At 43.6% G+C, this 12,926-nt stretch overlaps 1 pseudogene; it reads right to left on the bottom strand.

The window, feature by feature from the left end:
* Nucleotides 1-11,741, bottom strand: part of LOC138780877 (TAF6-like RNA polymerase II p300/CBP-associated factor-associated factor 65 kDa subunit 6L) — a 52,681-nt pseudogene extending 40,940 nt beyond the window's left edge.
* Nucleotides 11,742-12,926: the final 1,185 nt, after the last annotated feature.

A 12,926-nucleotide genomic window follows, 5' to 3' on the forward strand; every position in this document is an offset into this window, starting at 1 on the left:
TAAAAGTAATGGTGGTCACTGTGCCACCGGCCCGATCGCCGTGAACGGCCGGCCGATACCGGCTGGCCGTTCACGGCGATCGGGCCGGTGGCACGGCGATCAGAGTACAGTAAAATAGTAAATACCTGCCCTGGACCCCTCAGCTAGGTAGCCGAGGGGTCCAGAGCAGGTATTTGTACATTACTCACCTGTCCCGGGGTCCTGATCGGCGTCTTCCGGGTTCGCGGCGTCCTCAGTCATTCCGTTCGGTCTTCGGGTCTTTCCGGCGGTCCCCGTCGTCTTCTTTCGGCTATTTTCGGCTCCAGCCTCGTCATTTTCCGGATGTTGCGCTCTGCTGCCCCCTAGCGGCTGATATGTGTAATACACTTATCAGCAGCTACAGGGATGTTCAGAATGTAGAAAAAGGTTGTTTTTTTTTTCCAAATTTTTTTTTTTCTATTTTCCGCACCCTATCGCCACTGAGTGTTGATCAGCAACGCACGAAAGTGCGCTGCTAATCAGCAACTCCTCCTTTTTGGCGTAGGGTGTTTTTTTTCTATATTCTACTGCCACGGTCTGCTGATAAGTGCCGCACATAAGTGCGGCATTTATCAGCAACTCCTTTGTTGGCGTAGTTTTTTTTTTATACTTACTGTAAAAAAAAAACACGTAAAAAACACTACATACACCACACTACATTGAATAAAGTTTGACACTACACCACTACATACCCCATATACCAATCCCCGTATAAAGATGACCCCCAGGGTGTTTTCGGCGTCAGAGGGATACGTTATTATTGCCTCCGACACCGAAACAGCCAGTGAGGATGAATGGGGGGATCCTTCTTTCCTCCATTCATCCTCATCATCCTCATCATCCAGTGACGTGTCTGGGGGTAGCGTAGCGTACGCTGCCTCCCAGACACGTCTTTTCCGCCAGTACCGTCCCAATAAGAGATGACGGTATGGTGGAAATTCTACAAACTCTGTGACAGTACCTCAGGGTACTCTTACAGATTTAGGGTACATGCACACTGCGGAATGGCGAAGGATAACCCTTTGTGCATTCCGCAGCTGGCACCCGCCGGCGGACTGATGCCGGCGCGCGTCTCCACCCGTGTCATAGACTCCATTCTATGCACGGGCGGATTCCGTCGTCCATCCAAAGAATGAATACGTTGGACGGAGAGCGGAATCCGCCCGTGCATAGAATGGAGTCTATGACACGTGTGGAGACGTGCGCCTGCATCACTCCGCCGGCGGGTGCCAACTGCGGAATGCACGAAGGGTTATCTGTCGCCATTCCGCAGTGTGCACGTACCCTTAGAGTGTATGTAGGAAGGGACACCCGAATGCAGCCCCCAGATGCCCCCTCCCCCCCAATCCTCGGAACAAGTGGAAAGATCGTCCAGGAACTGATCTTCCCACTGCTGGATAAGGTTACAACCTGTACGGGGATAACTTTATACCAGCACCCCCTCTTCCTGTCCCTCGCTGCCCGAGCTACTGTAGCTTGCGGCACGATCCGTAAATATCCGAAGCAGTAATAGAGCCCTAATATTTAGCAGCCATGGCCTGGACGGACCCAGCGCTCTGGATATGAAGGGCTCCGTATCGCACCAGGACAACATTTTCCGGTGACGTCCCCCACACTGGAGAAAGGGAGACCCCAGAAGAAGTGCAGAGTGTGGCGTAACAGGGGTATCAGGAAGGACACCATTTTCCCGTGTGACGCCTGTCCTGATCACCCCGGCCTCTGCATACTGGATCGCTTCAAGGCGTACCACACGTCACTGGGGTTCTACATTATCTAAATTCTGTCCCTTATTCCTATTTCAGGGGTCACGTTGGTCCAGGGATTATTCTGATCGCCATTATGGAGTCAGGAAGGAATTTTCCCCTGTGATGAGGCTACTGTCGTCTGCCTCACGAGGGGTTTTTGCCTTCCTCTGGATCAACACAGGTTGAATTTGATGGACACCTGTCATTTCCAACCTTATAAACTAATAATTGGCCCAATACCCCCAAATAAATTAGAATTGTCCCTTTTCCCCAGCTAAGTAGGTATGGCCGCCATTCCCATTAGAGGATGCCATGATGCAATTACAAAGCCTCTGTGCGGCCAGGACAGTAGAAACCCCCCACAAGTGACCCCATTCTGGAAACTACACCCATAAGGAATCTAACAAGGGGGGCAGCGGGGATATGGCCCCCTGGTGACGGCCACATTTGGGACGTGAAAATGAAAAAATGGAATTTTTTATTTTCTCGGCACATGTTCTACGTAAGTGCCCGTCACCAGTGGGGTCCATATGCTCACTGCACCCCTTGTTAGATTCCTTATGGGGTGTAGTTTCCAGAATGGGTCACTTGTCGGGGGTTTCTACTGACCTGGCAGCACAGGAGCTTTGTAATTGCGACATGGCCTCCATCCTCCATTCCAGCCTCTAAATGGCGCTCTGTCCCTTTGGTGGCATGCCCTGTGCCCATATGGCACATTATGCCCACATGTGGGGTATTTTCGTACTCAGGGGAAACTACCCTACACGTTTTGTGTTCATTTTCTTTTTTAACCCCTTGTGGAAATGGAAAAAATCATGACAAGACCAACATTTAGTGTAATTTTGTAAAATTTTTACTCTAAATCATTAATCTTGTCATGATTTTTTTCATTTTCACAAGGGGCTAAAAGATAAAAAAAAAACTAATGTGTAGAGCAATTTCCCCTGAGTAGGGAAATACCCCACATGTGGACATAAGCGCCATGCGGGTGCAGGGTAAGCCTCCGAAGGAAGGAGCGCCATTTGGTTTTTGAAGGCTGGATTTGGATGGAATGGATTTCGAGGGGCCATGTTGCATTCAAAAGGACTCTGTGTTGCCAAGACAGTTGAAACCCCCCACAAGTGACCCCATTATGGAAACTACACCCCTTAGGGAATGTAACAAGGGGTGTAGTGAGCATATGGACCCCACTGGTGACGGGCACAAATGTGGAACAATGTGGCGTGAAAATGAAATATTACATTTTTTACACTATAATGTTGGTTTAGCCTTGAATTTATCATTTTCACAAGGGTTAAAGAGAAAAAAAAAACACACAATATGTGTAGAGCAATTTCCCCCGAGTCCGTAAATACCCCACATGTGGACATAAAGCACCATGTGGGCGCAGGGCAAGCCTCCGAAGAGAAGGAGCGCCATTTGGATTTTGGAGGTTGGATTTGGCTAGAAAGGATGATGAACGCCATGTCGCATTTACAGAGTCCTCGTGCTGCCAAAACACTGGAAACCCCCACAAGTGACCCCATTCTGGAAACTGCACCCCTCAGGGAATCTAACAAGGGGTGCAGTGAGGATATGGACCCCTTGATGACGGGCACATTTGTGCCATGAAAGGGAAAAAAATGAAATTTTTACTTTTAAGTCACATTGTTCCACATTTGTGCCCGTCACCAGTGGGGTCCATATGCTCACTGCCCCCCTTGTTAGATTCCTTGAGGGGTGCAGTTTCCAGAATGGGGTCACTTGTGGGGGGTTTCCAGTGTCTTGGCAGCACGAGGGCTCTGTAAATGCGACATGGCCCTTGAAATCCTTTCCAGTGAAATTCAGCTTCCAAAAGCCAATTGGCGCTCCTTCCCTTTGGAGGCTCGTCCTGCGCCCCCTTGCCACTTTATCGCCACATGTGGGGTATTTCCGTACTCGGGAGAAACTGCGCTACACATTTTGTGTCTTTTTTTTCCTCTTATCCCTTTAAGAAAATGAAAAATTGAAGGCTAGAACAACGTTTTAGTGTAAAAAATAAATTTTTCTTTTTTCACGCCATATTGTTCGGAAAATCTGTGAAGCACCTGTGGGGTCCAAATGCTCACCGCACCCCTTGTTACATTCCTTGAGGGGTGTAGTTTTCTAAATGGTGTCCCTTTAGGGGTGTTTTTTAGGTTTTGGCACCCCAGAGCCTCTGCCAACCTGAAGTGGTACAGTCAGAAATGACCAAATATAACGGAGGCATTGAAATTCACTAGGCGCTCCATTGTATCTGAGGCTTGTGGTTGCGTCAAATAGCGCAATAGGGCCACATATGGGGTATTTCTATAAACTGCAGAAACGGGGCAATTATTATTGGGTGCATTTCTCTGGTAATATGTTATAATTATGAAAATATTGGATTACAATAAAATCTCTGCACAGAAAATTAAAATTTTCAATTCTTACACACTTAGCTTTTATTTCTGTGACTCCCCTAAAGGGTTAAAACACTTTCTGGATATGCTTTTGCAGAGTGTGGGGGGTGCAGTTTCTGAAATGGGGTGCTTTGTGGGGCTTTCTAACATACAGGCCCCTCAAATACACTTTAAGGCTGGGTTCACACTACGTATATTTCAGGCTGTATTTGGTCCTCAAGTCAGGTCCTCATAGCAACCAAAACCAGGAGTGGATTGAAAACCCAGAAAGGCTCTGTTCACACAATGTTGAAATTGAGTGGATGGCCGCCATATAACAGTAAATAACTGCCATTATTTCAATATAACAGCCGTTGTTTTAAAATAACAGCAAAAAATTGCCATTAAATGATGGCCATCCACTCAATTACAACATTATGTGAACAGATCCTTTCTGTGTTTTCAATCCACTCCTGGTTTTGGTTGCTATACAGCCTCACAAATACAGCCTCAAATATACTGGTGGTGAACCCAGCCTTAGTAAACCTGAACAGGTCCCTTAAAAATATCTGATTTTGAAATTTTACTGAAAATTTGGAAATTTGCTGCTAATGTTTTAAGCTTCCTATTGTCTAAAAAAATGAAAGATCGTTTAATAAATGCGCCAACATAAAGTAGACATGTTGCTAATGCTATTTAATATATAATTTATGTGGTATAACCACTTTCTGTATCCGCAAAAAAGTTTCAAAGTTGGAAAAATGCAGTTTTTCACATTTTTTCACATTATTTGGTTTTTTTTCATAAAGATTCGTTATGAGTATCGACTCCAATTTACCAGAAATGTAAAGTACAATATGTCACAAGAAAACAATCTCAGAATCAGCCGGATAGGTAAAAGTATCCCGAAGTTATTAATAATAAAAGTGACACTGGTCATATTCATAAAATTTGTCTCTGTCATTAAGGCCATTTCAGGCTCTGTCCTTAAGGGGGTTAAGGGGGGGGGGGGGCCCAAAAAAAGGTTTTGCACAGGGCGCCATTTACACTAAGTCCGGCCCTGATGGCCTATTGCAGCATCACCCATCTGCTTAGCTATATTCAAGTTTGCCTATTCCTGGTTGCATCCAGAGAGACTGTTGCTATTGACAATCACCGTGTTAATAAACGCACAACCACCGTTGTTTCTGAACCCTGGCATTGGTCTAGTTATTGGTGCCTTGACTAAGGGCAATGAAGAATTGTTGGGGCCCCGCATGGTTAGGTTCCCGTGGGTTAGTCAGCTCCCTCGTGCCAATACCGTGACCTAACATCTGGCAACTGGCTACCCGGGTCCTACCTACCATCGCTGAAAACTACTACTCCCAGCGGATCACCCCATCACACCAGCAGCCAATAATTGGCCAGTATAAGTGACAGCGATCAGCCCAATTATCGTCTAATTGCATCTTTTATGTCTGCTTTAAAATTTTCTTTATGGGCCGCACATCTCCCTGAGTAAACAGGTTTCTGCAACCGAAAAAAAAATAAAAGGAAAACTTTTCCTGTCTCCCCCGTAATGATTGACAGCCAGAGAAGGCAGATCCTGAGGATACAGCCGGCGCGAGGACCGGAGATTCAGATACCGGATCACAATCACCGTGGCTGGTAGGTATAAACTGCTTGTGATCTAAAAACCGACTGTTGTCCGTTTCCAGGGCTGCAGGAATGATAAAAGGATCGTTCATGCAGCACATCTGCTCGATTTCTCGTGCATGTGCAGCCCCTAAAAGGATCGTAAGATGCTCCAGCATTATTATCTTCAGTAGAATAGATGTCTTTACAAGAACAGAGCTGACAGAATCTCTACATTGTGAAGACTGTAATGCTTTGCTGCTGCTACAATTCCAAATAATTATTGTAAATTATTATATGTGTGGAACCAGCTAGCAACTAATGTGTCAAAGTCACAGATAAACAGATCACTGATTTCAGGGAGACCAGCCAAAGAAAACACTGTCAGCTGCTGACTCAATACAGTGAAATCCTAGGTGCATTGCCCCCTGGGAAACATCAATATGCAAAAAGATCAGCGGAGCCTCAGTTACGAGTCTCAAAACACAGGACTAGCCACATATCCCTCCAGGGAAGGACCTAGTAAAGGATGGCTCCTGAAAGACATTGCTCCCACCTAGCCATAATCCTACTCCACATTGATGAAGGGGCAACACTCCAAAACAACTGTTTGTGGATGATACTTGGCTTTGGTTTCCCCTAGTCTTGTCCTTAGACTCGTAAATTGAGTTTGATATTGACTGAAGGGGCCACTTAAAGGAAACCGGTCACCCCGTGCCGGGGTGTAGGACGCCCGACCCCCCGCTAGAGACCCTTATACTTACCCCTTCTCTCCAAGTCCCGTGCCTGGAGCTGATCCGGGACGGATATATCCCCGTCGGAGGCCCGACTCCCATAGAAAATGAGTGGCTCCGTTAAAGTCCCTGGCTCCAGGCACAGGACTTGGAGAGAAGGGGTGAGTATAAGGTTCTCTCAGGGGGTCGGGCGGCCTTCACCCCGGCATGGGGGGGTGACAGATCTCCTTTTAAAGGGGTAGTGCGGTGTTAAACATTTTTTCACTAAATAACACACATTACAAAGTTATACAACATTCTAATGTGGAAGAAAAAAAGGAAACATTCGCTTACACCATAATTAGCGTGTGTATTTTTTTATTTTACTACATGTAATTTTACGGATTCAACCCTAAAAAAAACAAGTCTTTTATGGACATCGTGCTGGACTTTTTCCTCTAACATTCTAATGTGTGTTATTTAAGTAATTGGTCCCCTTCCCTATATTTCCACCCCCCGATGCTTAACCAGAAGTGTAATACTGTATACTCACAGAATCACTGTCGACCCCCTTCTGTCCTGGCCGCCATCTTGGGACTATCACATCACTCTTCAGGAGGCCAGCCTGACTGCTCCAGCGCTCCCTCATGCAGGCGTCTGGGGCTTCTATTATGCTCAGCCAATCGCGGCTAAGCAGCTGATGACGCGCTGGAGGGGGGCCGGCAAAAGGGAGGGCTGGAGCAGTCAGGCAGCCTCCTGAAGAGTGACGTAATCGTCCCAAGATGGCGGCCGGGATGGAAGGGGGGCGACCGGAATTCTGTGAGTATACAGTATCACACTTCCGGGTTAAGCATCAGGTGGTGGAAACATGGGGAAGGGGGCCATTCACTTAAATAACACACATTACAATCTTGTGTAACTTTGTAATGTCTGCTATTTAGTGAAAAAATGTTTTACACTGCACTACCCCTTTAATATGGTGGTTTTGGTGGTCTCCTTCAGGAGCCACCCCTGGCTAGGTCCTTCCTTGGAGGGATATCTGGCTAACTCCATGTTTTGAGACTCTTAAATTAGGCTCCGTGGACTCTTTTTACATACACTTTCCAGAACGCCACATGACCACATTATTTATCATAAGTTGCAATGCAGCAACACTGAGATCAAAACAAAACACAAACAGAAGGGTGCTCCTGGTGCAATATAGTCAATTTCAAAGAAGGAAAGAGCAGTAGAGACACCCAAGAAGAGTAGACTGTACACTCACCTACTAGGGTTGTGCGAACAGGCACAACGCTAGTTAACGCATAAAGTGCATCACCACAGCACACTGGAGGGACCACAACAGACGTTGAGTGGAAGTAACCAAAGGGTAGTTCACTGCCAGGACCCAGCAGATAGCAAATTGTCCTCTCACCAACGGGCGCAGGTAATCAATAGCGGCAATCTATAACTGGGCCAAAACATTAGGAGCATGGAGTTACATGAATGAATGCCGTCCGTGGTAAACCATAAAGTGCATAAGAGTAGTTTATTGATGGCAACGCGTTTCTGCCCTCTAATCTGAGAGGGCCTTTCTCAAGCTCTAACAAACATATTGTGAGTGTCACCTTATATAGCAACCAATCAAAAAGAGACGGTACTTCCGGCAGTACACACACATCAGAGACACATAAATCTATTGCAGACAAGTCATAAAAGTACATTACATACCAGATTTCATTTGCATGTGGAGTCGCGCGCCTGCGTCGCACGCCAAACACCGGTCTGAGTGTACACGGAAAACCGGAAGTGACATCTCGGCACTGGATTACGCAAACTCCGTAAGCATACGCTAAAAGATAAGTAAATAACGTAGTGAATCTAAAAAAAAAAACAAATATATCTAGAATATATTTAGAACTAGTGTAACATGATATATAAAGATTAACTAAATATGCAGGGTGCGGTAAATAACCGGACCAAGTGGATATAGAATTGATTATAAGGATACAACATGTAACATATAAATGTGTGATTAAACATATAAAAATATTCCAGACTAACACCATGCGGTCATAAGCCGGACCATGTGAATGCGGAAATAGATGCAAAAATGAAAATAATTCACCATCTATCATGGAAATACAAAAATGAATGAATGAATACATGAATTAAAATGCATAAAACGAATTAGCACACAACAAAAATAATAATAGCATCTGAAGCTGGATAAATAAATGAATAAACAAGTGCAACATTAATTAAAACGTTACACATGTTCAATCATTTCATTAAGACCTTCTGGGGACAAGCACCGCAATTTATATATCCAATAGGACTCTCTTCTATTTAACCGGATTATTTTATCGTCTACATTGGATTTTATCTGTTCTATTGGTATGATAGAGATTTTGCTAAAATCTCACGCGTGTGATAGGGTGAGATGGCGAGAGACACTATGTTTTAAAAACCCTTTGGGTGTATTATGACGGTGGGAATTTAATCTCTTATGAAGAGGTTGTGTGGTCCGACCTATATATTGGACCCCACACTGACAGTTCAATAAATAAATTACAAACTGGGAAGAACAAGTGAGATGCTGATCAATTTTTCTTCCGTGACGTTCGACTTGAACTCGTTAGCACCATGTTGTATATTATCACAACATTTACACATGTTCTTCTCACATTTCCAAACTCCTAATTTACCACTAGAGGCATTATTAGTGTTTCTGTTATGTTTATTGCTATCATCTTCTTTTCTTTTAGGGTTCCTCACTCTACTAGGGGCAACTAGATTCCTCAAGGTTTTTCCTCTCCGAAAGGTAAGTTTAGGGTTTTTAGGTATCAATTTTTTTAGGACCGGACAATTCAATAATAAATGCCAGTGTTTCTCCAAGGTTTTCCTTATCAATTGATTGCTGTATTGAAAGAAGTAACAAAATTGGATCTTATATCTATTTTCTTAAACTCTTCATTAGTTTTTTCTTTAGACACCAGCAGATCCTTCTGTTTTGTTTTTGCTAATTTCTGAAGGCTCCTTTGATCAATTTTTTGGAAGCCTTTTTCTAAAACGTTCATTTAAAATTTCTGCTTGAGCATTAAAATTCTTTAAAAGTGCAATTTTTTCGTATTCTATGAAATTGACTGAACGGTATATTATGTAACCACTTCTTAAAGTGTGTGCTTTTGAAATTTGAGAAGCTGTTTGAGTCCAGTTTTAAAGTGTGTTTTAGTGCATAAGGTGCCCTCTTTATGAAAAACAAAAAACAGTTCTGTTGTATCAATGTTTGGGGTAAACTGTAGACCCCAATCATTTCTGTTTAAAAATTCTACAAACAATGATGCTGATTCTCTGGTGCCTCTCCAATTAAAAACAGTCGTCTATGTACCGTTTGTAAAAATTTTACAAACGGTTAAAGAAGATTTTAATGCTCAAGCAGAAATTTTAAATTAACGTTTTTTAGAAAAAGGCTTCCCCAAAAATTGATCAAAGGAGCCTTTCAGAAATTAGCAAAAAAAAAAACAGAAGGATCTGCTGGTGTCTAAAGAAAAAACAAATGAAGAGTTTAAGAAAATAGATATAAGATCCAATTTTGTTACTTCTTTCAATAACAGCAATCAATGATAAGAAAAACTTTGGAGAAACACTGGCATTTAATATTGAATGATCCGGTCCTAAAAAAAATTGATACCTAAAAACCCTAAACTTACCTTTCGGAGAGAAAAACCTTGAGGAATCTAGTTGCCCCTAGTAGAGTGAGGAACCCTTAAAGAAAAGAAGATGATAGCAATAAAAATAACAGAAACATAATAATGCCTCTAGTGGTAAATTAGGAGTTTGGAAATGTGTGAAGAACATGTGTAAATGTTGTAATAATATACAACATGGTGCTAACGAGTTCAAGTCGAACGTCACGGAAGAAAAATTTAAAATGATCAGCTTCTCACTTGTAATTTATTTATTGAACTGTCAGTGTGGGGTCCAAATATATAGGTCGGACCACACAACCTCTTCATAAGAGATTAAATTCCCACCGTCATAGTCTCTCGCCATCTCACCCTATCACACTGCAAGATTTAGCAAAATCTCTATCATACCAATAGAACAGATAAAATCAATGTAGACGATAAAATAATCCGGTTTAAATAGAAGAGTGTCCTATTGGATATATAAATTGCGGTGCTTGTCCCCAGAAGGTCTTAATGAAATGATTGAACATGTGTAAGTTATAATTAATGTTGCACTTATTATTCATTTATTATCCAGCTTCAGCTGCTATTATTATTTTGTTGTGTGCTAATTCGTTTTATGCATTTTAATTCATGTATTCATTTGTGTATTTCCATGATAGATGTAATATTGATGAGTTGGTGAATTATTTCGTTTTGCATCTATTTCCGCATTCACACGGTCCGGCTTATTGACCGTATGGTGTGAGTCTGGAATATTTTTATATGTTTAATCACACATTTACATGTTACATGTTGTATCCTTATAGTCAATTCTATATCCGCTGGTCCGGTTAATTTACCGCATCCTGCATGTTTAGTGGATCTTATATATCATGTTACACTAGTTCTAAATTCTTCCGTAGATATATTTGGGTTTTTTAGATTCACTACGTTATTTACTTATCTTTTAGCGTATGCTTATGGAGTTTGCGTAATCAGTGCCGAGACGTCACTTCCGGTTTTCAGTGTACACTCAGAGACCGGTGTTTGGCATGCGACGCAGGCGCACGACTCCACATGCAAATGAAATCTGTATGTAATGTACTTTTATGACTTGTCTGCAATAGATTTATGTGTCTCTGATGTGTGTGTACTGGCCGGAAGTACACGTCTCTTTTGATTAGTTGCTATATAAGGTTACACTCACAATATGCTTGTTAGAGCTTGAGAAAGGCCCTCTCAGAATAGAGGGCAGAAACGCGTTGCCATCAATAAAACTACTCTTTATGGTTTACCACGGACGGCATTCATTCATGTAACTCCATGCTCCTAATGGTTTTGGCCCAGTTATAGATTGCCGCTATTGATCACCTGTGCCCGTTTGTGAGAGGACAATTTGCTATCTGCTGGGTCGGCACAGTGAAACTACCCTTTGGACACTGAGATTATATCACATGCCAAAAAGTCTTATACCTGTGTGATTTCACGGAGACGGTAACACACATCCTCCGCCAACAGAGCGGCCACTTCATCGGTGATCTCTAGACCCACACTTTCTGCAGTTAGACGGACTGAATCCTGACACAGCTCCACATAGCGCCGATCCTCCGTGTGAGACATCCAGAGCTGCAAACACAAGGTGACTATAAGCGTCATTTTAGTTTTTTATTGTTTAAAAAGTAACTGTAATTTAAAATATTTTTGCAGAAATCAATAGTACAAGCAATTTTAAGAAACTCTGGGTTATTAGGTTTTATTAGGCAAAAAAAAGACTCTTTCTGTAGTCAAAAAGCTGTTTTACAACAATCCCCCCCCCACCTTTAACACTTCTTATGTGATCATTATCAGGCAGAGTCATCTACATTAGGGTATGTTCACATGAGTAAAAGCAGCGGAATTCCTGGTGGAGAGCCCACCTGCCTCAGTGTCCCACAGCATCTCCATGGGAGGGCTCCCGCGCATCCGCTCCCGCCGCTCTCCACGCAAAGAACTGACAAGAGTGGAGAGCAATGGAAGCAGAAGCGTGCAAGCCCTCCCACAGAGACACTGTGGGACACTGAGGCAGGCGGGGGTCCCGCGGTAGAGAGCCTGCCTCATTGTCTCTATGGGAGGGCTCTCTGCGAAAAGAGCCATGTCAATTCTTTGAGCGGAGAGTGAGGAAAGCGGAGGCACGTGAGCCCTCCCATAGAGACACTGTGGAAATTCTGTCAACATACCCTTACAGAGGAGTGAAGTGAAGAAGACAGATTTGCTGTGTCCAATTATAACCTATGGAGGGGCCGAGGGAGGAGATTGTGAGCAGGAAGACGAGAACAAACAGCCTGTGCAGTTTGGAGACTGTCTGGACACCCCTTGATACATTTGGGCCGATTAGATTAGTCACGTCTAGAGATAAACGAACCCGAGCATTCGGCATAGGGGGGGCTGCTGAAGTTGGATAAAGCTCTTAAGCTGTCTGGAAAACATTAATACATGGATATGTTTTCCCACTAGCCTTAGGGCTTATCCAAGTTCAGCAGCCCCCGCTATGCCGAATGCTCGGGTCTGGATAGACTCAAGAATGCTCGAGGTCGCTCATCTCTAGTCACGTCAAACTAGTTCTGCTTTCAAAGAGCTCTGGTTGGCTGGAAAAGTCTGCAGAGGTAGCTTTACATGGGGAAAAGTGGGTTTATAAAACTCCTTTTTCCCCCATGTAAAGCTACTGTTGCAGACGCAGCTGGTGCCTCAGGGGCTGCACAGTAGATCAATACTGTGCAGCTCTGACAAATTCCCTTTAAGGGTTCCTATTCCACGGGCTGAGCAGGG

The sequence above is a fragment of the Dendropsophus ebraccatus genome, unplaced genomic scaffold (genome assembly GCF_027789765.1).
Source record: "Dendropsophus ebraccatus isolate aDenEbr1 unplaced genomic scaffold, aDenEbr1.pat pat_scaffold_904_ctg1, whole genome shotgun sequence".
In the NCBI taxonomy this organism is placed as follows: Eukaryota; Metazoa; Chordata; class Amphibia; order Anura; family Hylidae; genus Dendropsophus; species Dendropsophus ebraccatus.